Source organism: Oncorhynchus nerka, linkage group LG18 (assembly GCF_034236695.1).
Source record: "Oncorhynchus nerka isolate Pitt River linkage group LG18, Oner_Uvic_2.0, whole genome shotgun sequence".
NCBI lineage: Eukaryota > Metazoa > Chordata > Actinopteri > Salmoniformes > Salmonidae > Oncorhynchus > Oncorhynchus nerka.
The window spans coordinates 55,351,173-55,375,620 of NC_088413.1; the positions used below are offsets into that span (position 1 = coordinate 55,351,173).

Sequence of the window (24,448 nt, forward strand, 5' to 3'; positions counted from 1 at the left end):
AGATGTTGCTGCTTTCATTTGTTTCCCGCTGTTTCAGTTGACAGGTGTTAGGCTACTCTGTTGCGTTTTCTTGCGTGAAAACCAAGTGCAGCTATTATGAGGATGACAACATTGAATGTTGGTTTCAACTTGGCTTTCCGTACAAAACCTTCCTTTACAAAATTAACCTCTTTTTTTGGTCATTTTGTTGTTCTAAAAACATGATACAATAACCCTTCATGTGAAATGGTGAGATGAATGCTACTGCTACATGGACATACAGTGCATTCGGAAAGTATTCAAAAGGAAAGTATTCCCCTTCACTTTTCCACATTTTGTTACATTACAGCCTAATTCTAAAATGGATTAAATATCCCCCCCATCAATCTACACACAATACCCCATAATGACAAAGCAAAAACTGTTATTTTGAAATGTGTGTGTGTGTGTGTGTGTGTGTAGTTTGAGGGGGGAAAATAATTTAATCAATTTTAGAATAAGGCTGTAACGTAACAAAATGTGGAAAAAGTGAAGCGGTCTGAATACTTTCCGAATGCACTGTATATACTGTGTGTGCTTGCATCGGCCACATCTACAGGTAGGAAAATCACCAATCATGAATCCAATCTATTTACTCATGAAATGTCCACATTATTCTGACATTTTAGAATGTAATGATAATTTAAATTCCAACTTGCCAATGTCTGTACGAACACTGAATTAGTTGTAAAATGGTTTTAATACGGGCTATGATGATGGGATCAGAGTGTTTCTAACCAGGTCACATAGTTAAAAAAAATCCTGGACCAAGGGAGGATGAAACCCCTGTCAAACTGCAGCAGCCTTGTACTTATGAATTCTATTTAAAACTAGACTAACTGAGGGGATTCCGTTACAGAGACAACTAGGTTCTTCCACAAATGAGTGCCTTTTGCATCCCTTTGATATTTTATGTAGAGATTGTGCACAACTATTGAAAAGCCGATATATTAAATTAAGTGCACTTTTAATATAGACCACATGGAAAGTGCAGTAAATCACTTTTTTTTCTATGAATAAAGACTGTGTTTGACAGGTTCCCCTGCACCCTCTAGGAAGATTTTAACCTGCGTAAACCACAACATTTCTCCATGTTTACACCATCACAGTCATTTCTGGCGATTTATTTATTTGATGGAGAACAAATATTCTAATTTTAAGGTCAATACTGTTACATGAACTGAACTCTCGTTTTAATATGGTGAAACTATTCCTTTAAAAAAGAAATCTAAAGAAACATTATCTTATAGTCAAGTCCTAGTGTAAAAGGCAGGTGAGCTTGTTTGACTCTTTTTGTTGCCATTTTCTGGTGTTTTATTTTGGAAAACTGAGTGGGTTGAGCATAACACGTCAACCCTATCTTGAGATGGGAAAACAACATGTTTTATTAAGATGAACATTTTTGCATTTATGACCATGTTAAAATTGGGTGAAACAAAATGTTAATCAAAAAGCACCCAATTTGGTGGAATGACCCAACTGCGACTTGAAAACATAATTATCATGGCTGAGCTTGCTTTATGCAGGGTTGCATCATGTAGACCTATGCATCTGTAATTAAAAAGTTAACACAGTCTAGCCTATTGGATTGAAAAGACCTAGGTAGCCTAGCAAACCTAAGTTTGAATATTAACCAAATTTGATCACATTCACATTTTCTCAACACAAATAAATTGGCTTAGGTTAGAAATTCCTAATGTTATCTCTTAATTTCCACTGGCCAGATGGGACAGTGCACATACTGTAGGGAGGCTACAGTTCAGCAGACTGAAAAACCCTCTACTTCTATTCGAAGTGAAAATGATGAATCGGACACCTTATCGATCGCAACAGCTCATGGTCCTCCATGGTCCTTTTTTTGACTCAACGGAGGAACATAGTTAGAGAAAGGCTGATGAATGTCTTGCACGAGCTGTGCATGCAACTGGTTCACCTCTGATGCTCACAGGCAATGTGTATTGGAAGAGATTTCGGAATGTTCTTTGCCCAGCATACACCCCTCCAACCAGACATGCTTTATCTACTCAGTTGCTGGATGCAGAGTTCAAGTGAAGGTCAAGCAAATCATAGCAAAAGCAGACTGTATTGCAATCATCTTTGATGGGTGGTCGAATGTTCGTGGGCAAGGAATAATTAACTACATCATCTCCACTCCTCAACCAGTATTCTACAAGAGCACAGGCAAGGGACAACAGACACACCGGTCTCTACATTGCAGATGAGCTGAAGACAGTCATCAATGACCTTGGACCACCTCAGTCTGATGTTCAAGAGGTGGACATTGAGGAGGTCCAGGGAGAAGACATGGAAGCCTGAGAGGAAGACAACCAAAGCTTTAGTTTCTAGACTATCATTTTACAGATGTATGTTGAAAATGTTTTTGGGCAATGCGATGGCTCATTGGGGATCATTCAATATTCCCTTTGTTGTTCAGTGAAATAACCCCATGTGAAGAGTCAACTCATTCATTTAAATTTCAATTCATAACTAAATTGTTTTATTTCTATTGGAAGGATTTAATCATTTGGAATTATGTCTACTTATGATAAAGTAAAACGTTTATCTTTCTGTCCTCATATGATGTGGTAAATACAGTTGAAGTCCGAAGTTTACATACACCTTAGCCAAGTACATTTAAACTCAGTTTTTCACAATTCCTGACATTTAATCCTAGTAAAAATTCCTTGACTTAGGTCAGTTAGGATCACAACTTTATTTTAAGAATGTGAAATGTCAGAATAAAAGTGATTTATTTCAGCTTTTATTTCTTTCATCACATTCCCATTGGGTCAGAAGTTTACATACACTCAATTAGTATTTGGTAGCATTGCCTTTAAATTGTTTAACTTGGGTCAAACATTTCGGGTAGCCTTCCAGAAGCTTCCCACAATAAGTTGGGTGAATTTTGGCCCATTCCTCCTGACAGAGCTGGTGTAACTGAGTCAGGTTTGTAGGCCTCCTTGCTCGCACATGCTTTTTCTGTTCTGCCCACAAATGTTCCATAAGGTTGAGGTTAGGGCTTTGTGATGGCCACTCCAATACCTTGACTTTGTTGTCCTTAAGCCATTTTGCAACAACTTTGGAAGCATGCTTGGGGTCATTGTCCATTTGGAAGACCCATTTGCGACCAATCTTTAACTTCCTGACTGATGTCTTGAGCTGTTGCTTCAATATAGCCAGATAATTTTCTTGCCTCATGATGCCATCTATTTGGTGAAGTGCACCAGTCCCTCCTGCAGCAAAGCACCCACACAACATGATGCTGCCACCCACCGTGCTTCACGGTTGGGATGGTGTACTTCGGCTTGCAAGCCTTCCCCTTTTTCCTCCAAACATAACGATGGTCATTATGGCCAAACTGTTCTATTTTTGTTTCATCAGACCAGAGGACATTTCTCCAAAAAGTACCATCTTTGTCCCCATGTGCAGTTGCAAACCGTAGTCTGGCTTTTTAATGGCTGTTTTGGAGCAGTGGCTTCTTCCTTGCTGTCGATTATAGAACTAATTTTACTGTGGATATAGATACTTCTGTACCTGTTTCTTCCAGCATCTTCACAAGGTCCTTTGCTGTTGTTCTGGGATTGATTTGCACTTTTCGCACCAAAGTACATTCATCTCTAGGAGAAAAAAATGTGTCTCCTTCCTGAGCGGTATGACGGCTGTGTGGTCCCATGGTGTTTATACTTGCATACTATTGTTTGTACAGATGAACGTGGTACCTTCAGGCGTTTGGAAATTGCTCCCAAGGATGAACCAGACTTCTGGAGGTCTACAAAAATATATATATATATTGGCTGATTTCTTTTGATTTTCCCATGATGTCAAGCAAAGAGGCACTGAGTTTGAAGGTAGGCCTTGAAATACATCCACAGGTACACCTCCAATTTGACTCAAATTATGTCAATTAGCCTATCAGAAGCTTCTAAAGCCATGACATCATTTTCTGGAATTTTTAAAGCTGTTTGAAGGCACAGTCAACTTAGTGTATGTAAACTTCTGACCCACTGGAATTGTGATGCAGTGAAATAAGCTGTCTGTAAACAATTGTTGGAAAAATTACTTGTGTCATGCACAAAGTAGATGTCCTAACCGACTTGCCAAAACTATAGTTTGTTAACAAGAAATGTGTGGATTGGTTGAAACACTTAGGTTGGAGTCATTAAAACTAGTTTATGTGAACTTCCGACTTCAACTGTATATCCAAAGCAAAAACATCTACATTTTAAATGGTATTAATATGAATTTGCATATATTCCCACAGTTTCCACCTGGATATTCCTCAAAATGTGCAACCCTACACACACACAACCTGCAGCACTTTGATGGGAAGGACAAATAGGCTACTAATTGTGCGTGAGTTGATGAATCATTAGGTAATGCAAGTCTTTTTTCAATGCTTCTGCGTCTATTTTTATTAAACCAAAACTGCCCCAACTGACTGAGGCGGCAGGTAGCCAAGTGGTTATTTAATTTTTTATTTTACTAGGCAAGTCGGTTAAGAACTAATTTTTATTTTCAATGACAGCCTAGGAACAGTGGATCTACTGCCTTGTTCAGGGGCAGAACAACAGATTTTTACCTTGTCAGCTCGGGGATTCAATCTTGCAACCTTTCTGTTACAAGTCTAACGCTCTAACCATTAGGCTACCTGCCGCCCGTTAGAATGTTGAGCTAGTAACTAAACTCAGCAAAAAAAAAAAAATGTCCCTTTTTCAGGACCCTGTCTTTCAAAGATAATTTTTAAAAATCCATAACTTCACAGGTCTTCATTGTAAAGGCTTTAAACACGGTTTCCCATGCATGTTCATTTAACCATAAACAATTAATGAACATGCACCTGTGGAATGGTCGTTAAGACACTAACAGCTTACAAGACGGTATGCAATTAAGGTCACAGTTATGGAAACTTAGGACACTAAGAGGCCTTTCTACTGACTCTGAAAAACACCAAAAGATATATGCCCAGGGTCCCTGCTCATGTGCGTGAACGTGCCTTAGGCATGCTGCAAGGAGGCATGAGGTCTGCGGATGTGGCCAGGGCAATACATTGCTATGTCCATACTGTGAGACGCCTAAGAGAGCGCTACAGGGAGACGGGACGAACAGCTGATCGTCCTCGCAGTGGAAGACCACGTGTAACAACACCTGCACAGGATCGGTACATCCGAACATCACACCTGCAGGGCAGGTACAGGATGGCAACAACTGCCCGAGTTACACCAGGAATGCACAATCCCTCCATCAGTGCTCAGACTGTCCGCAATAGGCTGAGAGAGGCTGGACTGAGGGCTTGTAGGCCTGTTGTAAGGCAGGTCCTCACCAGACGTCACCGGCAATAACGTCACCGATGTGCACAAACCCACTGTCGCTGGACCAGACAGGACTGGCAAAAAGTGCTATTCACGTTTATCGTCGAAGGAATGAGCGTTACACCAAGGTCTGTACTCTGAAGCGGGATCGATTTGGAGGTGGAGGGTCCACCTAAGCTGTAAACTGTTAGTGTCTTAACGACCCTGAGCTTGTTGTCATTGCAGGCAATCTCAACACTGTGCGTTACAGGAAAGACATCCTCCTCCCTCATGTGGTACCCTTCCTGCAGGCTCATTCTGACATGACCCTCCAGAATGACAATGCCACCCGCCATACTGCTCGTTCTGTGCGTGATTTCCTGCAAGACCGGAATGTCAGTGTTCTGCCATGGCCAGCGAAGAGCCCGGATCTCAATCCAATTGAGCACGCCTGGGAACTGTTGGATTGAAGGGTGAGGGCTGAGGAACTTGCAGGTGCCTTGTTGGAAGAGTGGGGTAACATCTCACAGCAAGAACTGGCAAATCTGGTACAGTCCATGAGGAGGAGATGCACTGCAGTACTTAATGCAGCTGGTGGCCACACCAGATACTGACTGACTTTTGATTTTGACCCCACCCCCCTTTGTTCAGGGACACATTATTCCATTTATGTTAGTCACATGTCTGTGGAACTTGTTCAGTTTGTCTCAGTTACTAAATCTTATGTTCATACAAATATTTACACGTTAAGTTTGCTGAAAATAAACGCAGTTGACAGTGAGAGGATGTTTCATTTTTGCTGAATTTAAAAGGTTGCTAGATCTAGTCCCCGAGCTGACATGGTAAAAATCTGTTGTTCTGCCCCTGAATAAGGCAGTTAACCCACTTGTTCCTAGGCCGTCATTGTAAATAAGAATTAGTTTTTCACTGACTTGCCTAGTTTAAAAAAAGGTTGAATAATTATTATTATTATTATTATTTTTTTAACTGAAAACTGCTGTGGCAAATGCCTGCTCGCCACAAGTTTGCCGGTGGCCCTGGTCTACATAGTTTTTTCTTAAGGGAGCACTGTCCTGTACCATTTAGAGCAGGCATTGATTGAAGTGCTTTCATCCAGGCACTTAATCCAATCGATGACTTTTGGCTGACCTTAACTGCCTCACTGAGCAAAGTCAACCTCTGGCACTTTTTAAACGGCTCTGCTTTTATGGGCTGGGAATGTCAGCGCTCCGCAAGGGCTGTTTTAAAAGTGTTGGCTTCTGAATGTAGGTGAATCTAGCTAGGGTTGCAAAGGGAGGGTATACAGTATTACTGATGACTTTCTATGTTTTACCAGTTAACTATCAGAACTTTTGTAACTTGAATGTTTTTTTATTTTATCACATTACATTTTGGGTACTTCAGATTAACACAGGTGTCTGTAATGATCTATGGCCCTCTGTGTGGCCTTTATATATTTAGTATCATCAACTTAGTGAATACCATTGGTGTTTTAATATGAGGGTTTCAGCATGATTTTGTATATATATATATTTTTTTACTTTTATAAAAAAGTGTTATGTCAATATGTCTGTTTTGGCACAACTAGTGGCAGTTGTGAAAAAAGTAAGTAGTTGGAAAAGTACATTTCTGACAAATGCCATTGTTGATTTAGATGCTTTTATTCATTAATTAGGCTATTTCCTCTTGAAACATATGACCTATCCACTGCAAACTCATGGACAATATGGACACAGATATAAAACGTTAGCCTGCCTTCCTTTCTGTTTTCTCTCTGTTTCACCTCTATTCTCTGAACATTCTGGTAACTTTGGTAAATTACCGGTAGTTTTGCAATTCTAATCTCAGCACTTTAATTTCAGTTGTTGATTGCCCAGAAACCAAACTCACGCCTCGTTTCCCCACATCTGTCAGGTGTTGATAACCATTAGTCACCCAAAGACTGAAGTTGTGCATTGCTGCCAGTGCTTAAAGCCATTTGTAAATAGACTCACCCAAGCAGAAATCCTGCCTCTCCAATTCTAAGACTACAACTACTACTCTGGACACTTATAGCTAAACCTACCAATTTATAACGACCTGTGTGTGAGAATGTCTTACAGCAGATCTAACTGAGCAATGATGGGATCACCGTTTATTCATTTTGGCTGTATATGTTTAGAAGCTATTAAAGGTGGAATAGAATCAAATGTTTACTGCATCCGCAGCACCACACTCTATCCATGTGACCAACCTACCTGAGCTAGCCTTAAAAAAAATGTAGTCCATTGTAAACACCACAGCTTTTCTATCCTCCTTCCATTTAACAAAAAGGCAATCATAGAGAGGTCAGACGGAGCTAACCTCCACCCACACATACACACACCCACCCTCCGTTTAGTCATTACACTATGTCTCTGACAGCTATGGATGCCTCAATTCCACAGTGAGGAGGCGGGATGTGGGGTGTTTACAATGCTTGGGGGCGGTACAGTAGAACTGGGGCCAGCTTGACAGATGGCTGGATGGCCAGCCACTCTGAGAATGGTGTGGTGGGGGGTGATGACAACACAGAGATATACTAAAATGTGGAAGAAATAAAAACATTCTAGTATTTATTTTAAGCCTCTGTCTCTACAGGCCTACTATACTTTTTCAGCAAGTCTCACAAAGCCCTTTTTTGAATGTGAAACCAGGCTGAAATATGTGTGTTTTCTGAAGAGCTGTAGTAGTATTTCCTAGGCTTGGTGAGATGCTGCATCATAGTCTGACATGTCATCTGATAGAGTCCTGACTGGACATGATCCGTCTCCCTGGCCTGGGGAGGGAAGGGAAACGGTGTGTCTGCAGCTCCCAACCTGAGTGGAGATGACGGCAGCCGTTTACCATGCAGCCTCAGGCTGTTATATCACGCACGCCACGCATGCCACACACACAAGGCACCAAATTGATGGTTTTCAGGACATTCACCACAAAATGTCCTTGATGCAGTATAGGGTCAGAAGTAGGACAGTCCCCAACAACAACAAAAAATATTAGTTGACCGAGAGTCTACTGTTCTTTCAACCAGTCAATTGGTCAACATTTTTAAACATGTATTTTTCCATATATAAAGACTACTATACTGAATAAAACTACTATGCTGAGCTTGTCTGATGCTTTAAGCACTGCAATTAGAAATGAAGACTCACATGTTACTAATAAAGAGGTAGCCAGATATCAGTATAGCCTAACCAGAAGGGGAAAAAACCCTGTTCCTGACGGTCCCCCTGACCCTCCTCCTCCAGCTGTTTGCCGTTAAGCTCCTGAATTTGCCTGTAACCGGCTACACCAGTGGTCGGCAACCTTTTCCATTTGGAGTGCCAAGTTATTGTATAATTTCTATTGATCTGCGTGCTAGTTATGATTTTCATAAGCACATTTTTGTGGAACAGTTTAATTTGGAAGTCTTCATCTCAAAGTCAATGTCATGTGGTTAATCAAAATGATATCTACATGAAAATGGTACAGATCTAAAATTGACTTCTATTGCCATTATGTGAAAATAGCTGACATAAAGCCAACAAATAAATACATTGCAGCCTGCAGGTAGAAAATATCCGGATAAAAAAATAAGTATCCTTTAAATCACATTGGCTACGCATGGCCTGTCTGCAAGGAAGCCTTTGAAACGGTCTTTTCATCAAATTGATTTTTATCAGAAAAAGATAACATATCTGAATTCTGTGTGGTTAAAGGCTTGGGAAGGATAATGAAGTGGGCTGTAATGCCTGGTGGATCCCTGTCTCCCAAGGTTGAGTACTAGAGATGCGCTCAATATGATGAACCAGCACAATGCCCTGCCCCCAGCAGCACTATCTCTCACTAGCTCCCTTTCGATCTCCCTCTGTCTCGATCTCTCTTGCACTCCTTCCCTCTCTGCCTCAGTGCAGGGGCCCAGGCATGAGGAGCAGGTGGCTGAGTGGGAGTAGGGTCTGTCTGGGCTCTGTCAAGGTTAGGGAGGTCACATTTTAATGGGTGCACTTCTCCTCGCCTCAGCCTGGCCTGCCCCTGTCAGTCATGGAGAGTATTACACTTATTTTTTTTCTCTCTCTGCTCTTCTTGTTTGGCTGTCTTCAGGGCAGAGCTGCCATGTAGTCTATTTGATACGATTGCTGGTTCTGAATGGAAACTTTTGAGAATGATGAGGCTTGTCATGTTCTCAGGTTAAGGGAAAGGCTGTGTTTGATATGCTTCGAGCAGTGTTGTTGGGAACATCAAGGTAGTCTTGAAGTCTAGGTAATAGTGATCCACCGTGAGCAGCACCATGTCACTAGCTGATTCATCCCGAGGATCACACAAACTCTGGGGAGTCTTTTGTTTGTGGAGAGTGGAGAGGGGAGGAGGATGCAGGTGAGAAGGAACGGCAGACACCAGCACCGATGGTCCCTGTCATTTGCTGAAACACACTTTTTTTTCCCCCGCTCCTCTGAAGACTGAAATGAAATATGGGCTCAAGGAGATCAATGAACTTCAGCGATGCTCTTCTTCTTTCTCTTTCTCTCCATCTTCAAAAGGCTCTCTCCACCTGCTAGGGTTTGTTCCTGAGGGCATGTTTCTTTTCTTTATTTATATCAGTGAAGCTTTGCGGTGTAGCGTCTAATCTGACCACATCACAGGCAGGCCGCCTGAGACCGAGCCGTGCGGGGAATGGGGATGGGGGTGAGCCATCAGTTAGGCTGCCTGAGACCGAGCCGTGCGGGGGAGTGGGGATTGGGGTAGGGGTGAGCACGAGTCAGGTTACCCATATCTGAGGATCTGGACAGAATGGGGTGTTTTTAACTTGCCCACACAATTGATGATCTGACAGTGGTCTATTCCTCCGCTTCCTCCTTGCCTCCCTCTCCTCTGTGGTGGATTGAGAGTGCATTCCAGAGTGCTCCAGGGGGAGGGGAATCTGCTGGAAAATAAATGTTCCCTGGAAAAGGAAAGGCCCAAGAAATCCTGGGGCTCATGGCATTGATATGCAGGGTGTGCTGTGCCTTGTGCTGGGATCTGGGGGTACTTGAGATTCTGCCAAAACTCCTCAGGCTCCCGTCAGCCAGCCCAGGACTAGGTGCTGGGGAGGGGCAGAGTGAAATTTTAGAGATGGAACAATTCACCGAAATACATCGGTCCCTGTTCAAATGTATAAGATATGGTCTGCGGGACCCCAAACCGATTCAATTGTAGCATGCATTGGTCAGAAAATCGATTCAAACGTTATGAATCACTGGTTCACTTTTTCTTTTTTGTTGTTACTCAAATTACTTTCTTTCTACCTTCTGAAAATAGCTATTTTGTAACAACTGCGTCCTCCAGTGTCGAAGAAAGCATGTAATTGTGTTGACACTCATTATTCTAGAAGTAATTTTGCATGCCTGACAACCTGTTTCGCATGCTGACCAACGAGCAGTAGGCTTATTCCTAATCTGGCACAGATGTGCGTCACCTTAAGCATTCAAATGTTTGTAGAAATGGCTTGCGCAATATCAGGCTTTATTTGTTGTGTATGTAAATTAGCTACGTTATTTTAATCAAATTCATTGTTAAATTAAAACCCCTTTCGCTCCAATTTTGTAATATCCAAATGGTAGTTAGTCTTGTCCCATCGCTGCAACTCCTGTACGGACTCAGGAGAGGCGAAGGTAAAGAGCCATGCGTCATCTGAAACACGACCCGCCAAACCACACTGCTTCTTGACACACTGCTCACTTAACCCGGAAGCCAGCTGCGTTGGAGGAAATACCATACAGCTGGTGACCGAAGTCCGCGCGCATTTGCCTGGCCGCCACAAGGAGTCACTAGAGCGCGATGGGACAAGGACATCCCAGCCAGCCAAACCCTCCCCTAACCCAGACGACGCTTGGCCAATTGTGCGCAGCCTCATGGGTCTCCTGGTCGCGTTCAGCTTCGACACAGCCTGGGATCGAACCTGGATCTGTAGTGACGCCTCTAGCACTGCAATGCAGTGCCTTAGACTAAGCTAACAAACCACTGTAGCTAGTATTGACATTATAATTAAATTACAATGGATTAACAAGTTTCCATGAAACAGCTGACAAGTTAGTGCAGTGTAACTGTTGTGCAATCTAGCGAAAATGCTAACGTTAGCTAGCTAGCTAGCTAAACATTTGGCTATGGGCTGGCAGTATGGTATTATGGAGAGTGAATTCAATTGTTTCTAAGTCATCTTTCTAGGTAGTTGTCTAGCTTTGGCCATCTGGCTAGTATCAACAAGGGCTTTCTACAAAATAGCTAAATTTGAGTTGATGAGTGTCTGACGATAGATGATGCAATGCTATTACACAACACAAAACAATACATTAATGAAAGCTCTTACAATATTAAATGGTTACATTTCTCTAAAACACGACCAAGTCAGAACAGTAGGTGAAAATAAGAGGGGAAAAGGGACCAAATCTATTATGGCGAGGTACATGGACTGCTAACAGCTTACTACACAACATACACTTAGTATTACTTTCTTAGCTACAGTATACATATCTCCCTGGCGTATTACATCATTATGCAGCAGCATACAATACAATTTCGGACTCACCTTGTGTTGTCCTCACTTGAACAGGAAGGTGGTGCGGCGGTCCTTGTGGGCAAATTTTATCATCAAACTTACATCAAAGTCTGGCATTATCTGGATTTGTGGTGCTTTCAAGACAACTGGGAATTTGGGGGGAAAAACAAGGTTGAATCATGACATCAGTAATCTTCAGGTCAGAGCTCTTGTAAGAAGCCAGAGTTCCCAACTTGAAATTGTGTGCTGGATGACCATTCAAAATGTATTTTCCCAGTCGGAGATCGTCCCCCCCCAAAGATCTGTCAAAGGACACCAGAAACAAAATTGTAAACCTGCACCAGGCTGGGAAGACTGAATCTGCAATAGGTAAGCAGCTTGGTTTGAAGAAATCAACTGTGGGAGCAATTATTAGGAAATGGAAGACATACAAGACCACTGATAATCTCCCTCGATCTGAGGCTCCACGCAAGATCTCAGCCCGTGGGGTCAAAATGATCACAAGAACGGTGAGCAAAATCCCAGAACCACACGGGGGGACCTAGTGAATGACCTGCAGAGAGCTGGGACCAAAGTAACAAAGCCTACCATCAGTAACACACTACGCCGCCAGGGACTCAAATCCTGCAGTGCCAGACGCGTCCCCCTGCTTAAGCCAGTACATGTCCAGGCCCGTCTGAAGTTTGCTAGAGAGCATTTGGATGATCCAGAAGAAGATTGGGAGAATGTCATATGGTCAGATGAAACCAAAATATTACTTTTTGGTAAAAATTCAACTCGTCATGTTTGGAGGACAAAGAATGCTGAGTTGCATCCAAAGAACACCATACCTACTGTGAAGCATGGGGGTGGAAACATCATGCTTTGGGGCTGTTTTTCTGCAAAGGGACCAGGACGACTGATCCGTGTAAAGGAAAGAATGAATGGGGCCATGTATCGTGAGATTTTGAGTGAAAACCTCCTTCCATCAGCAAGGGCATTGAAGAAGAAACGTGGCTGGGTCTTTCAGCATGACAATGATCCTAAACACACCGCCCGGGCAACGAAGGAGTGGCTTCGTAAGAAGCATTTCAAGGTCCTGGAGTGGCCTAGCCAGTCTCCAGATCTCAACCCCATAGAAAATCTTTGGAGGGAGTTGAAAGTCCGTGTTGCCCAGCAACAGCCCCAAAACATCACTGCTCTAGAGGAGATCTGCATGGAGGAATGGGCCAAAATACCAGCAACAGTGTGTGAAAACCTTGTGAAGACTTACAGAAAACGTTTGACCTCTGTCATTGCCAACAAAGGGTATATAACAAAGTATTGAGAAACTTTTGTTATTGACCAAATACTTATTTTCCACCATAATTTGCAATAATAAATAAATTCATTACAAATGAAAAAAAAAATATCTTTCTGGATTTTTTTTCTCATTTTGTCTGTCATAGTTGAAGTGTACATATGATGAAAAATACAGGCCTCATCTTTTTAAGTGGGAGAACTTGCACAATCTTTTGAGAGGCTAGCTGCTACTCAACTGAACTCGACTGGCTGGATTGCTTCTGTAGTATTATTGCAATTCACTATACCCCAACCTTGAAGGTGTGTGTGTCCTGTGCACCTGCCTCTCCTTAATTAACTGGGAAGGCTGCCTGTGGATGCTTTTGGCACGGCTTTGAAGTGTGAACCCGGGGAAGGAGTGCTCTCTGAACACGTCAAAAGACCGGGAGCTGACAGAAGTTAAACGACTCCCATAAACCTGCAACATATTGCCTCTTAAGACGTGATTCTCCTCTTCCCTTTGACTGGGACTGTGTCTGATGTCTTTAGGCAGGTGACGGAGTCCTACTTTATTGGAAAATGGCTAATCAAGGAGAAGAGTGTGAAAGCTGTTGTATTTATTTTTCCATTCTTTCCGAAGTCAAACCCTCCATCCTTTTTGTCTCCATTATCAAAGGTAATCAAAACTTTTCCTTTGTGGAACTAGTTTTTTTCCCCCCTTCCATCGTTGAAGTGTTGAGTGCGCTGGGATTTGAACGATCTCCTGTCTTGTCTCGGCATAAAGGTGGCTGTTTCTTCTCTGACAACCTGAGTAATCATCAGAGGAAGGAGGGTAAAAATGGAAATGCAGCTCAGGCATCCATTGTCTCACATCAAAATGCAAATTGTTGTTTCAGCAACAAAATAAAGCGTACTGCAATCTTGAAAGCGCATCGTAATTGAAAAGAAACTCTGTACAGGCAGATCAACTTAAAGCAGAGTTAAGCCTATTAGTTATTGTTATCAGAAGTTGCTGTGCTTATTATTTACTGATACAAATCCAGGCACAATTTTCTTTGCAGAAACACAATTGATGAGTGTTTTGTAAAGTGTTATCTGTTGCAATTTCTCTCTTTCTCCCAGAGTGAGTTGACTTACCTGAGAACCTACAACAATAATAATGATGATGATGATGATGATGATGTCTAATTTATTTTTCAGATGGGGACACTGAAAATGGAGAGCTCGACCTAAGTGGTATTGATGAGATTGAGCTGGTATGTACTGCATTTTGACATTTAGAGGGCACCTTCTATTGAAACATCCACTCATTCTGAAATGACAGGATTGCCAGTGAATAAAAACTGGAAATGCATAACTAAGGTAATTTATGTACTTCCCTTCACTGCAGTATCTCCTGAATGACCGAGGTGAAAATCAAGACTGAGCTTTGGATGAAACAGAACGAAGACTACTTGAAAGGTTCAGCCACACCACACTATGTACATATTGTAATATACTGTTTTGTCTTGACTCTCCTTACTGATAATTACAATCCCAATTTAATCCCCAATCCACATTTATACTTTCAGGAAAGGAAGAGAGGATAGCGAAAGAGAAGGAGCTGGGGATTTACAAGGAGAAGGTAAATCAACAACATCCTGCCAGTCTAAAGAAGCAATGAGCTTGGGATGGCCTGGGTTTGCTAAAGCCCTCTGAGCACTCTCGCTGCCGAACAGACAGACACTAAGCTCTCGTGTGTCAATGTGTGTGTGCATATTTTCCCCTCCAATGGGTTTCTCTCTCATTTCACGTCGGGGTTTGGCAAGGCCCAGGCCCTTTGTTAGGTCCAACATCTGCTCTCTGGTTTTAACTAGCTAGATTAACTGCAGCGCAACATATAGCTAATGAGGTGTGGAGGCTTTGAAAGCACTGATCCAACAACCGTATGCCATGCTGTCCAATGTCACAATCAGCCCCGTCCCATATACTGTAGCATAGCTAGAGCATCCCTTCATTGTGCAAAGTATAGTTAAAACTGTACAATGAGCTAAAGAACCAATGTGTCCTAAGTAATTGCAATTGACAAGGTACTGGGTGATTTGAAACCCCATTGTGTGCCCTGCAGCCCAAGAGTTCGGCCTCCAAAAAATCAACTACGACATCCTAAAGGAGCTGAATGTTAAGCCCAGCACCAGTCCAGCCCGCCAGATAGCACAGTCCCCAAAAGGAGACACCCCTGGAGCCCAGAGGCTGACTGGACAATACCGCAAACCTACCAATGTCCCTCTGAGCCTGGGCACACCCTCAGCACCTTGGGAAAGAGGTAGGTGGAGCAGAACCACAGTGCGACTCAGTATATTTAATAATCCCACTGCTGTTCACTGTCATATATTATTCAGTATCGGCTGAATAAGCTTCAAGACTGAATTACGGCAGCAGTGTAGAATAAAGGGCAGATGACTAGAAATGTGAGTATGAGGCTATCAGGATTACAGTGTTCTGAATGAGGCAACAGTACTTTGTCCTTCTCCAAGGCTCCGGTCTGTCACTGGGGGCAACATGCCCACTTCCCGGCCTGTTGAAGCAATGTTGCTGCTGTTCTTAATAATGATGAGGCTGCACTTTTCCCCTGGCCTAGAATGATCACCAGCAACAGGCAGACAGATGATTCCATTTCCTTTTTTTCCCTGGAAGGCTGTGGACTCTCAGCCTGCCACTCACTCCCGTGGGACTCTACTTCCCTGAGAATTACCTTCTCTCTTTCCCAGGATTTGCTTGAGCTCTCATTTGCTCTCTCTCTTTTCCTCTCCCTCTTTCTCAACACGCACACATTCAGTACGCTATGATCCACTGAGACTTTCTGCTGAAATTAATCTGTTTCTTCAGCTTTGAGAAAAGTCATTTGACGTTTTCTGTTTGCTTGGTATTACTGAAATTGGTTTCCCAACTATCCCGCTTTTAAACCTCTTACACTAAATCTAATTTCGGTGAAACCGTCTTGCAGGTGTACGAGTCTTAGACCCAGCCCAGCCTAGACCTAGCCTTTTAGTGGTGGAACCAGGTGAGACTCCTCCCCCTTCCCAGTGTGGTCAGTATTACTGGAGTCATCTGGTTGCAGTCCCGCCCTCCCTCCCTCCAACCAGCCCAACCCTCAACCCTGTGTATACTCTGATCTCACAGGCTTTAGAAATAACCCAGCGAGGGCCGGAGTGGAGGGCTATGGTTTTTTTTAATAGCACCAGTCCACTACTAGTGGCTCCAGTCAGTGGCCTAGCACTTCCTTGAAAAGTTAACATTTACTGGCCTACACGTTGAAGACATATCCAGTTAAGAATACTTTCCGTTATTGAAGAGGCCGTCATTGACAAAATCTTTTCCACCTTTAAGAATGGCCATTTTCCCTCTAACTGTCCGCTTGTTACATTTTAAAAATGCATTAATGTCGTGTCAATAAATATTTCATGTACATGGTTTTTGAATCATTCATTGTACACTTTCACTTGTTTTTGCTGAATGTGACTGTACTTTTGCTAGCAGGTAGCTTTTTAGACTCACATCCACTTGCTGAGAAAAAGCTGAGCTTTGCACTTTAGTGTTGCTTGCTCAACAAGTTTTTTTATATTTTCTTTACCACAGGACGGTGATCACACCATGTGCTAGGTGTGTTCCACGACTCGCTAGTGGAGTGGAACTGACCTTCCACGGAGTTGCATTATTTTCCAGACAACACATCGAGCCCCATGTGGATTATCATTTTATACCATGGTTATAATTTAACACATTTTGACACTAGAAATGTGTTCATTTGCCGGTAGAAATGTGTTCAACATCCGCTGAAGTAGCTAGCAAATTTATTAGATAGCTACATTAGTTGCCAAACACAGACTTGGTCGTTTAACTAACCAAACCATTAGTCCTAGCTTTACATTAGGAAAATCAAATTCAACAATGCCAATAATGTTTTCAAATCGACTTTTACTTTCAAAAGCAGCTCGAACATGTAAGAATGAATTCTACCACGCGTTAGGGAAATAATGCACACTCTCGAATGCCCTTCAATCAGAAACAAGGATTCAACAAATCCATGTTGATAATTTGGTATCTTTGTGCACATTTTACCTTTTTTGGCAATTTTGACATTTTAAATGAGAACATGACTGACTGTTGACAGTAGAAAGAGTCCTTTCACTGGTTGGTTGAGGAGCTGACTGTTACTGGAGCTCTAAAAAGGTTGTTTGTGTGGTTATTTAAAAGGGGAGACATGGTGTCAGGGAGACCTAGGGAAGTGGAGGAGAGCGGTGGCTGACAGTAATTCCATTGTGCTGCCTGCTTCCGGGCCTTACTGACTGCTACACTGAGGCGTTGTGCTCCTACTCCCCTTCCTCCAACCACGGCTCTGCTCCCCACCACGGCTCTGCTCCACTTCACTTAAGAGCTCTCCACTGTAGGAACCGGCCCCTGGTCCTGTCTCAGGCCTGCTTTGTACAGTGTCTCCCCTCAGTCATGGCCAGCCTGGCCCCCAGCCCTTCACCCGGTCACAGGCCTGTACTTTACAGGACCCTCGCTCCCACCTGCCAGTCCCTCCATCCCTCTCCCTCTCTCCTGCCATACTACTCCATGCCTTTCCAGCCAGCTGCCAAACAGGGCCTCCCTGTTCCCTCCATTCCTACTGGAGGATGGAAAAGCACTCTTCCATAAATAGCCCAGATAATTGCCCTCAAGTGCTTTTTTCTTCCCTCCTCCATCTGTTCCCTTCTTTTTCCATTCAAAGCTGATTTTCTTTCTTCTCACTTTTAAAGCCCTTTGCCCATTCCACACTTTTTTTTTGGGGGGGGGGGGATTCTTGACTGCATATTTTGTGGGGGGGGGTTCAGTCTGTTTCAGAAGTGTAAATCTGACCCTAAAGTTTTAGACCAGATTCTGGATCAGAGCTTCCACTAAGGGAGTGGGCTGTGGTGAGTTTCTGACTATCGATTTTCTCTCTGCTGCCTGTGTAGGAATCACTTTCTCTGCATTCCTATTCAGCCTCTGAGCCGGTGTCATCAGCAGAGTAGACAGCCCATCACCCCCACATGGACCACTACGCTTCTCACTTTATTTCCAGTCCACTCAAAATCTATATCTTTTTTGTAAGATAGCAGCTGTATTACATTTACATTTTAGCAGACACTCTTATCCAGAATGACTTATTTTTGATTGAACCTTTTATTTAACTAGGCAAGTCAGTTAAGAACAAATTCTTATTTACAAGTCAAAAGGACTCCTACATAAAGAGAGACCTAAGATGACAACATAGCAAGGCGGCAACACATGACAACACAGCATGGTAGCAACACAACATGACAACAACATGGTAGCAGAACAACATGGTAGCAGCACAAAACGTGGTACAAACATTATTGGGCACAGACAACAGCACAAAGGGCAAGAAGGTAGAGATAACAATATATCATGCAAAACAGCCACAACTGTCAGTAAGAGTGTCCATGATTGAGTCTTTGAATTAAGAGATTGAGATAAAACTGTCCAGTTTGAGTGTTTGTTGCAGCTCATTCCAGTCGATAGCTGCAGCGAACAGAAAAGTCGAGCAACCCAGAGATGTGTGTGCTTTGGGGTGTTGTATGTGGAGGATGAGGGCTGCAGTAGATATCTCCGATAGGTGGGAGTGAGGACTTACAGTAGTGAGTGCATACATTTTTCATACTTTTTCAAATTGGTCTCCCGTTGGAATCGAACCCACAACCCACGCCATGCTCTACCAACTGAGCCACACGGGAGAGTGTAATCTCCTTCTGGTTTCTAGCCTCTCTCTGACTTCTCCCACTGCACTGCAACTGACTGACCACTAAGCATTTCCATAGGATGTCTCTGTTTGCTTCTCACAGGAACCAACCGAGAACTCTCTGGGTACCACTGCCTGGTTGAGGCTCCATCTGTTACAATGCTACAGACTCAAAGGCAATCCACCCCACTCGAGGTGGCATACATTGGCCTAGACTGCTGGGAAATGACATTTCCTTCTCTGTGGATATCCTGCTCCTCTCCCCCTGGTTTTTGAAACTGCCATTAACAGCAAAGCCTTTGTTCTTCTAATGATTTCCCACTGTAACTAATGGTTCAGACAAGCTCCAAAGTGAGGCGTTTGGACTCCATCCCAGTGTATATCCATCCACAGCCCAGGAAGCACCACGGGAACTGTTGAGACAGACAGAGTTGATATTGCAGTCATAGTTCATGGCTCCGCAGCCTGCCCTGAACCAGTCAAATGGTCTCTCTTGAGTAAGTAAGAAAGGGACTGATGACTGCACTTACAGTATACAGTGCCTTTCTCACTGTACATTGTTTTATAGTCACCACTTACAGTGGGGCAAAAAAGTATTTAGTCAGCCACCAATTGTGCAAGTTCTCCCACTTAAAAATATGAGAGTGGCCTGTAATTTTCATCATAGGTACACTTCAACTATGACAGACAAAATGAGACAAAACATTCCAGAAAATCACATTGTAGGATTTTTAATGAATTTATTTGCAAATTATGGTGGAAAATAAGTATTTGGTCACCTACAAACAAGCAAGATTTCTGGCTCTCATAGACCTTCTTTAAAAGGTCCTCCACTCGTTACCTGAATTAATGGCACCTGTTTGAACTTGCTCTCTGCACAATTGGTGGCTGACTAAATAGTTTTTTGCCCCACTGTATGTATAGCACCTGCCTTGGTGACAAAAGCAGCCATCAAGGAATTACAACACTCAGACGATCAATCTGTCAGTGCTGTAAGCACAGGGACCTACTAAACAGTGGAAGTGTCTGAACCAGAGTGGTCTGTCTGGAGATCCCAAAGGACAAGGACTGACTGTTGGCACCAGCCAACTCCTTTTCTCACTACTGCTGCTTTCTCACCCTCTTCCAGTGTGATGTGCTCATCCCCTAGTGACAGACTTGGTTTTGTGAAAATCTCTGATGCTTTTATATGAAGAGTTAATTGACCCTTGTCTAAGCCCCGCCCCAAAATGTTGGGCAAAAAATCACAGCGTTCCACTGGATAACTGTTGATGAGTCCGACACCTCAGGCAAGCGCACGTTTACATTGATTGAGAGCCAGTGAGGGCTATGGCAAAAATATAGTTTTCTTTAAAACAAATAAATACACTTAAATTATTTTGCAATTTATCAGGAGGACATGCTTCTGTGATTCTTGAAATGCAGAGCCTGATGGAGTAATTTTTTAAAACCTGAAATGTTGGTATTTTTTGTTATATTTTATTAGGATCCCCATTAGCTGGTTCAAAAGCAGTAGCTACTCTTCCTGGGGTCCACACAAAACATGAAACATGATGTAATACAGAACATTAATAGACAACTGCTCAAGGACAGAACTACATTTTTGTTTTAATAAATTAATTTAAAAAAGCCAAATGTAGCCTACATAGAAACTATCTAGGTCAAATAGGGGAGAGGAGTTGTGCCGTGAGGTGTTGCTTGATCTGTTTTTTTTTTAAACCAGGTTTGCTGTTCACTTGAGCAATATGAGATGGAACAGAGTTACATAATACTGTAAGCTTTCTTGAATTTGTTCTGGATTTGGGGACAGTGAAAAGACCCCTAGAGGCAAGACCCCTAGTTGCTTGCACAGCTGGTTAGCTAGCTCCGCCTCATTGACCACCAAATGTTGCTAACGCTAGCTAGCCAATTAACAGAACATGTTTTCTCAAAATGTATGTTAGCTAGCTAAGTTAGCAATGACCTGAATACAACTCCCATCTGCTGTCGACATCAGGATACGCTAATTTTACGAGGTTCCTGTGAAGCAATTGTAATGACAGCCCATCACAACATACCTAAGGGTTTTCTGATTAGCAAGGGGTAGTTTGTGTTTAATTTCATTTTGTATTAGAAACACAGTTGGGATCATTGTGAGGGGATTTTTGCTAGTGGTTGAATGGGGAATTGGGCTTCTCAGGAAAATGTCAGAGGTTGCAATAATAATCAAGGGGGTGGGGTTTAACGAAGGGCCAATTGCCTTCTCTTTGTTTCTCTTTAATCGTCTCCATTTCTTTTGTTATATTACTGATTTGATGTAACATTATCCTTAAGAGTTCCATCTCCTTTTCATCTTCACACTGTCTTAGTCTCACTCCGCTCGTTCTTAGCTTGAATGATTTTCTTCTAATTTCATAGTTGCCATCCCCCAGCTCTAAGCAGTCACTAGCCACTGGCTAAACACTCTCCGTCAATCGTCTTTTCAGCTCAGGCTTAGTCTCATTGGCAGTAAGCTGATTAGAAACATGCCGTTAAGCCCAGCATAGACTAATAGTCTAACAGAGAGGGAGAGTCTGAGAGGAGTGGCAGACGGAGAGCGGTGATGCTGGGAAAGACGGAGAGGGAAAGAGTGAGTGGCAGTTGGAGAAAGAGAAGAGTGATGGAGTGTCTCCTGTCTGACCTTTTTAGAGAGGTGGAGGCAGTCAGTATGCGGAGGGGTCGTCACAGCAATGGAGTGCTTCATATGTCCCATTGTACTGGGAGAGTCACATGACTACTCTGTCAAAAGAGGCACTCCCCACTGCAGCTAACAATGCCCAGGGGGAAGTGGGCTGCAGGCTCAACTTTGAACAGCAGATCTACCTCTGAACTTTAAGGCAAGATGTGTCCCCTTGCAGGTACAAGGAGGCGCTAGGAGGGGATAGCGCAAGGATATTTGGGGGAAGGGGAAGGGGGATACCCAGTCAGTTGCACAACTTGAATGCATTCAACCAAAATGTTTCTTCCACATTTAACCCAACTCCTCTGAATCAGAGTTAGTGATGATTTAAAAGTGATCAATGCTTAATCAGTATCAAGCAGCATTACTTTGGATATAAAACTACAGACTATTACTATGGCGATATTGACACACTAGGGACTAACGAGTGGTCCCTAGTAGTTTGGATGTACGTTTTTAATGGAATATGTGTACCCTTAGATTTGAGCTTTTTCTGGGAGGTTTAGAAGCAATAACTACTTTTGATGGCTTCAGGGCTTTCTCAAGCCATGTATCGTTTTGGCTCTGTGACATCTGACAGTGTGGTGTTGTTACTAATGTTCCATTAGGGAGCTGTGATACTGTGTCGCTCTACCGGGTTGAGCTGTGTTACTGTGTCGCTCTACCGGGTTGAGCTGTGCCAGGTTGAGCTGTGTTACTGTGTCGCTCTACCGGGTTGAGCTGTGCCAGGTTGAGCTGTGTTACTGTGTCGCTCTACCGGGTTGAGCTGTGCCAGGTTGAGCTGTGTTACTGTGTCGCTCTCCAGTTTGAGCTGTGTTACTGTGTCGCTCTCCAGGTTGAGCTGTGTTACTGTGTCGCTCTCCAGGTTGAGCTGTGTTACTGTGTCGCTCTCCAGGTTGAGCTGTGTTACTGTGTCGCTCTCCAGGTTGAGCTGTGTTACCTTGTCGCTCTCCAGGTTGAGCTGTGTTACTGTGTCGCTGTGTTACTGTGTCGCTCTCCAGGTTGAGCTGTGTTACTGTGTCGCTCTCTAGGTTGAGCTGTGTTACTGTGTCGCTCTCTAGGTTGAAATGCGTTACTGTGTCGCTCTCCAGGTTGAGATGCGTTACTGTGTCGCACTCCAGGTTGAGATGTGTTACTGTGTCGCTCTCCAGGTTGAGCTGTGTTACTGTGTCGCTCTCCAGGTTGAGCTGTGTTACTGTGTCGCTCTCCAGGTTGAGCTGTGTTACTGTGTCGCTCTCCAGTTTGAGCTGTGTTACTGTGTCGCTCTCCAGGTTGAGCTGTGTTACTGTGTCGCTCTCCAGGTTGAGCTGTGTTACTGTGTCGCTCTCCAGGTTGAGCTGTGTTACTGTGTCGCTCTCCAGGTTGAGCTGTGTTACTGTGTCGCTCTCCAGGTTGAGCTGTGTTACTGTGTCGCTGTGTTACTGTGTCGCTCTCTAGGTTGAAATGCGTTACTGTGTCGCTCTCTAGGTTGAAATGCGTTACTGTGTCGCTCTCCAGGTTGAGATGTGTTACTGTGTCGCTCTCTAGGTTGAAATGCGTTACTGTGTCGCTCTCCAGGTTGAGATGCGTTACTGTGTCGCACTCCAGGTTGAGATGTGTTACTGTGTCGCTCTCCAGGTTGAGCTGTGTTACTGTGTCGCTCTCCAGGTTGAGCTGTGTTACTGTGTCGCTCTCCAGGTTGAGCTGTGTTACTGTGTCGCTCTCCAGTTTGAGCTGTGTTACTGTGTCGCTCTCCAGGTTGAGCTGTGTTACTGTGTCGCTCTCCAGGTTGAGCTGTGTTACTGTGTCGCTCTCCAGGTTGAGCTGTGTTACTGTGTCGCTCTCCAGGTTGAGCTGTGTTACTGTGTCGCTCTCCAGGTTGAGCTGTGTTACTGTGTCGCTGTGTTACTGTGTCGCTCTCTAGGTTGAAATGCGTTACTGTGTCGCTCTCTAGGTTGAAATGCGTTACTGTGTCGCTCTCCAGGTTGAGATGTGTTACTGTGTCGCACTCCAGGTTGAGATGTGTTACTGTGTCGCTCTCCAGGTTGAGCTGTGTCCATGCCTGCACTATACCAAGGTATGGGCTCATTCATGGTGGCTGAGGTGGGAGAGGGAACAGGCAGGGGGAAGGAGGATGGAGGGGGACTGGGCTGGCATCTCTGTCACTCCTGTCACAGCTACACCACACCTGACCTTATTAGAGAGAAATGTCAGACATGTTTTCTTCTGTGAGGGAGAAGTTGACTTTTGGAACACGTCTACTGTTCTAGCTGAAGTGGTGTCGCAATAATAAGTACTTGGACTGCTTGTCAGAGAATACCAAATGGTCTCTGACTGCCTGCCTTTTTGACCGCACTGTCAGGGTGGTAGTAGTGTGTGACCCTCCTTGTCAGGGTGGTAGTAGTGTGTGATCCTCCTTGTCAGGGTGGTAGTAGTGTGTGATCCTCCTTGTCAGGGTGGTAGTAGTGTGTAATCCTTGTCAGGGTGGTAGTAGTGTGTGATCCTCCTAGTCAGGGTGGTAGTAGTGTGTGATCCTCCTAGTCAGGGTGGTAGTAGTGTGTGACCCTCCTTGTCAGGGTGGTAGTAGTGTGTGATCCTCCTTGTCAGGGTGGTAGTAGTGTGTGATCCTCCTTGTCAGGGTGGTAGTAGTGTGTGACCCTCCTTGTCAGGGTGGTAGTAGTGTGTGATCCTCCTTGTCAGGGTGGTAGTAGTGTGTGACCCTCCTTGTCAGGGTGGTAGTAGTGTGTGATCCTCCTTGTCAGGGTGGTAGTAGTGTGTGATCCTCCTTGTCAGGGTGGTAGAAGTGTGTGACCCTCCTTGTCAGGGTGGTAGTAGTGTGTGACCCTCCTTGTCAGGGTGGTAGTAGTGTGTGATCCTCCTTGTCAGGGTGGTAGTAGTGTGTGACCCTCCTA

General features: G+C 43.7%; 1 pseudogene; it reads left to right on the forward strand.

Annotated features, from left to right (window-relative positions):
- LOC115146778 (transcription factor IIIB 90 kDa subunit-like) overlaps nt 1-24,448 on the forward strand; it is a 51,727-nt pseudogene that overhangs the window by 21,979 nt on the left and 5,300 nt on the right.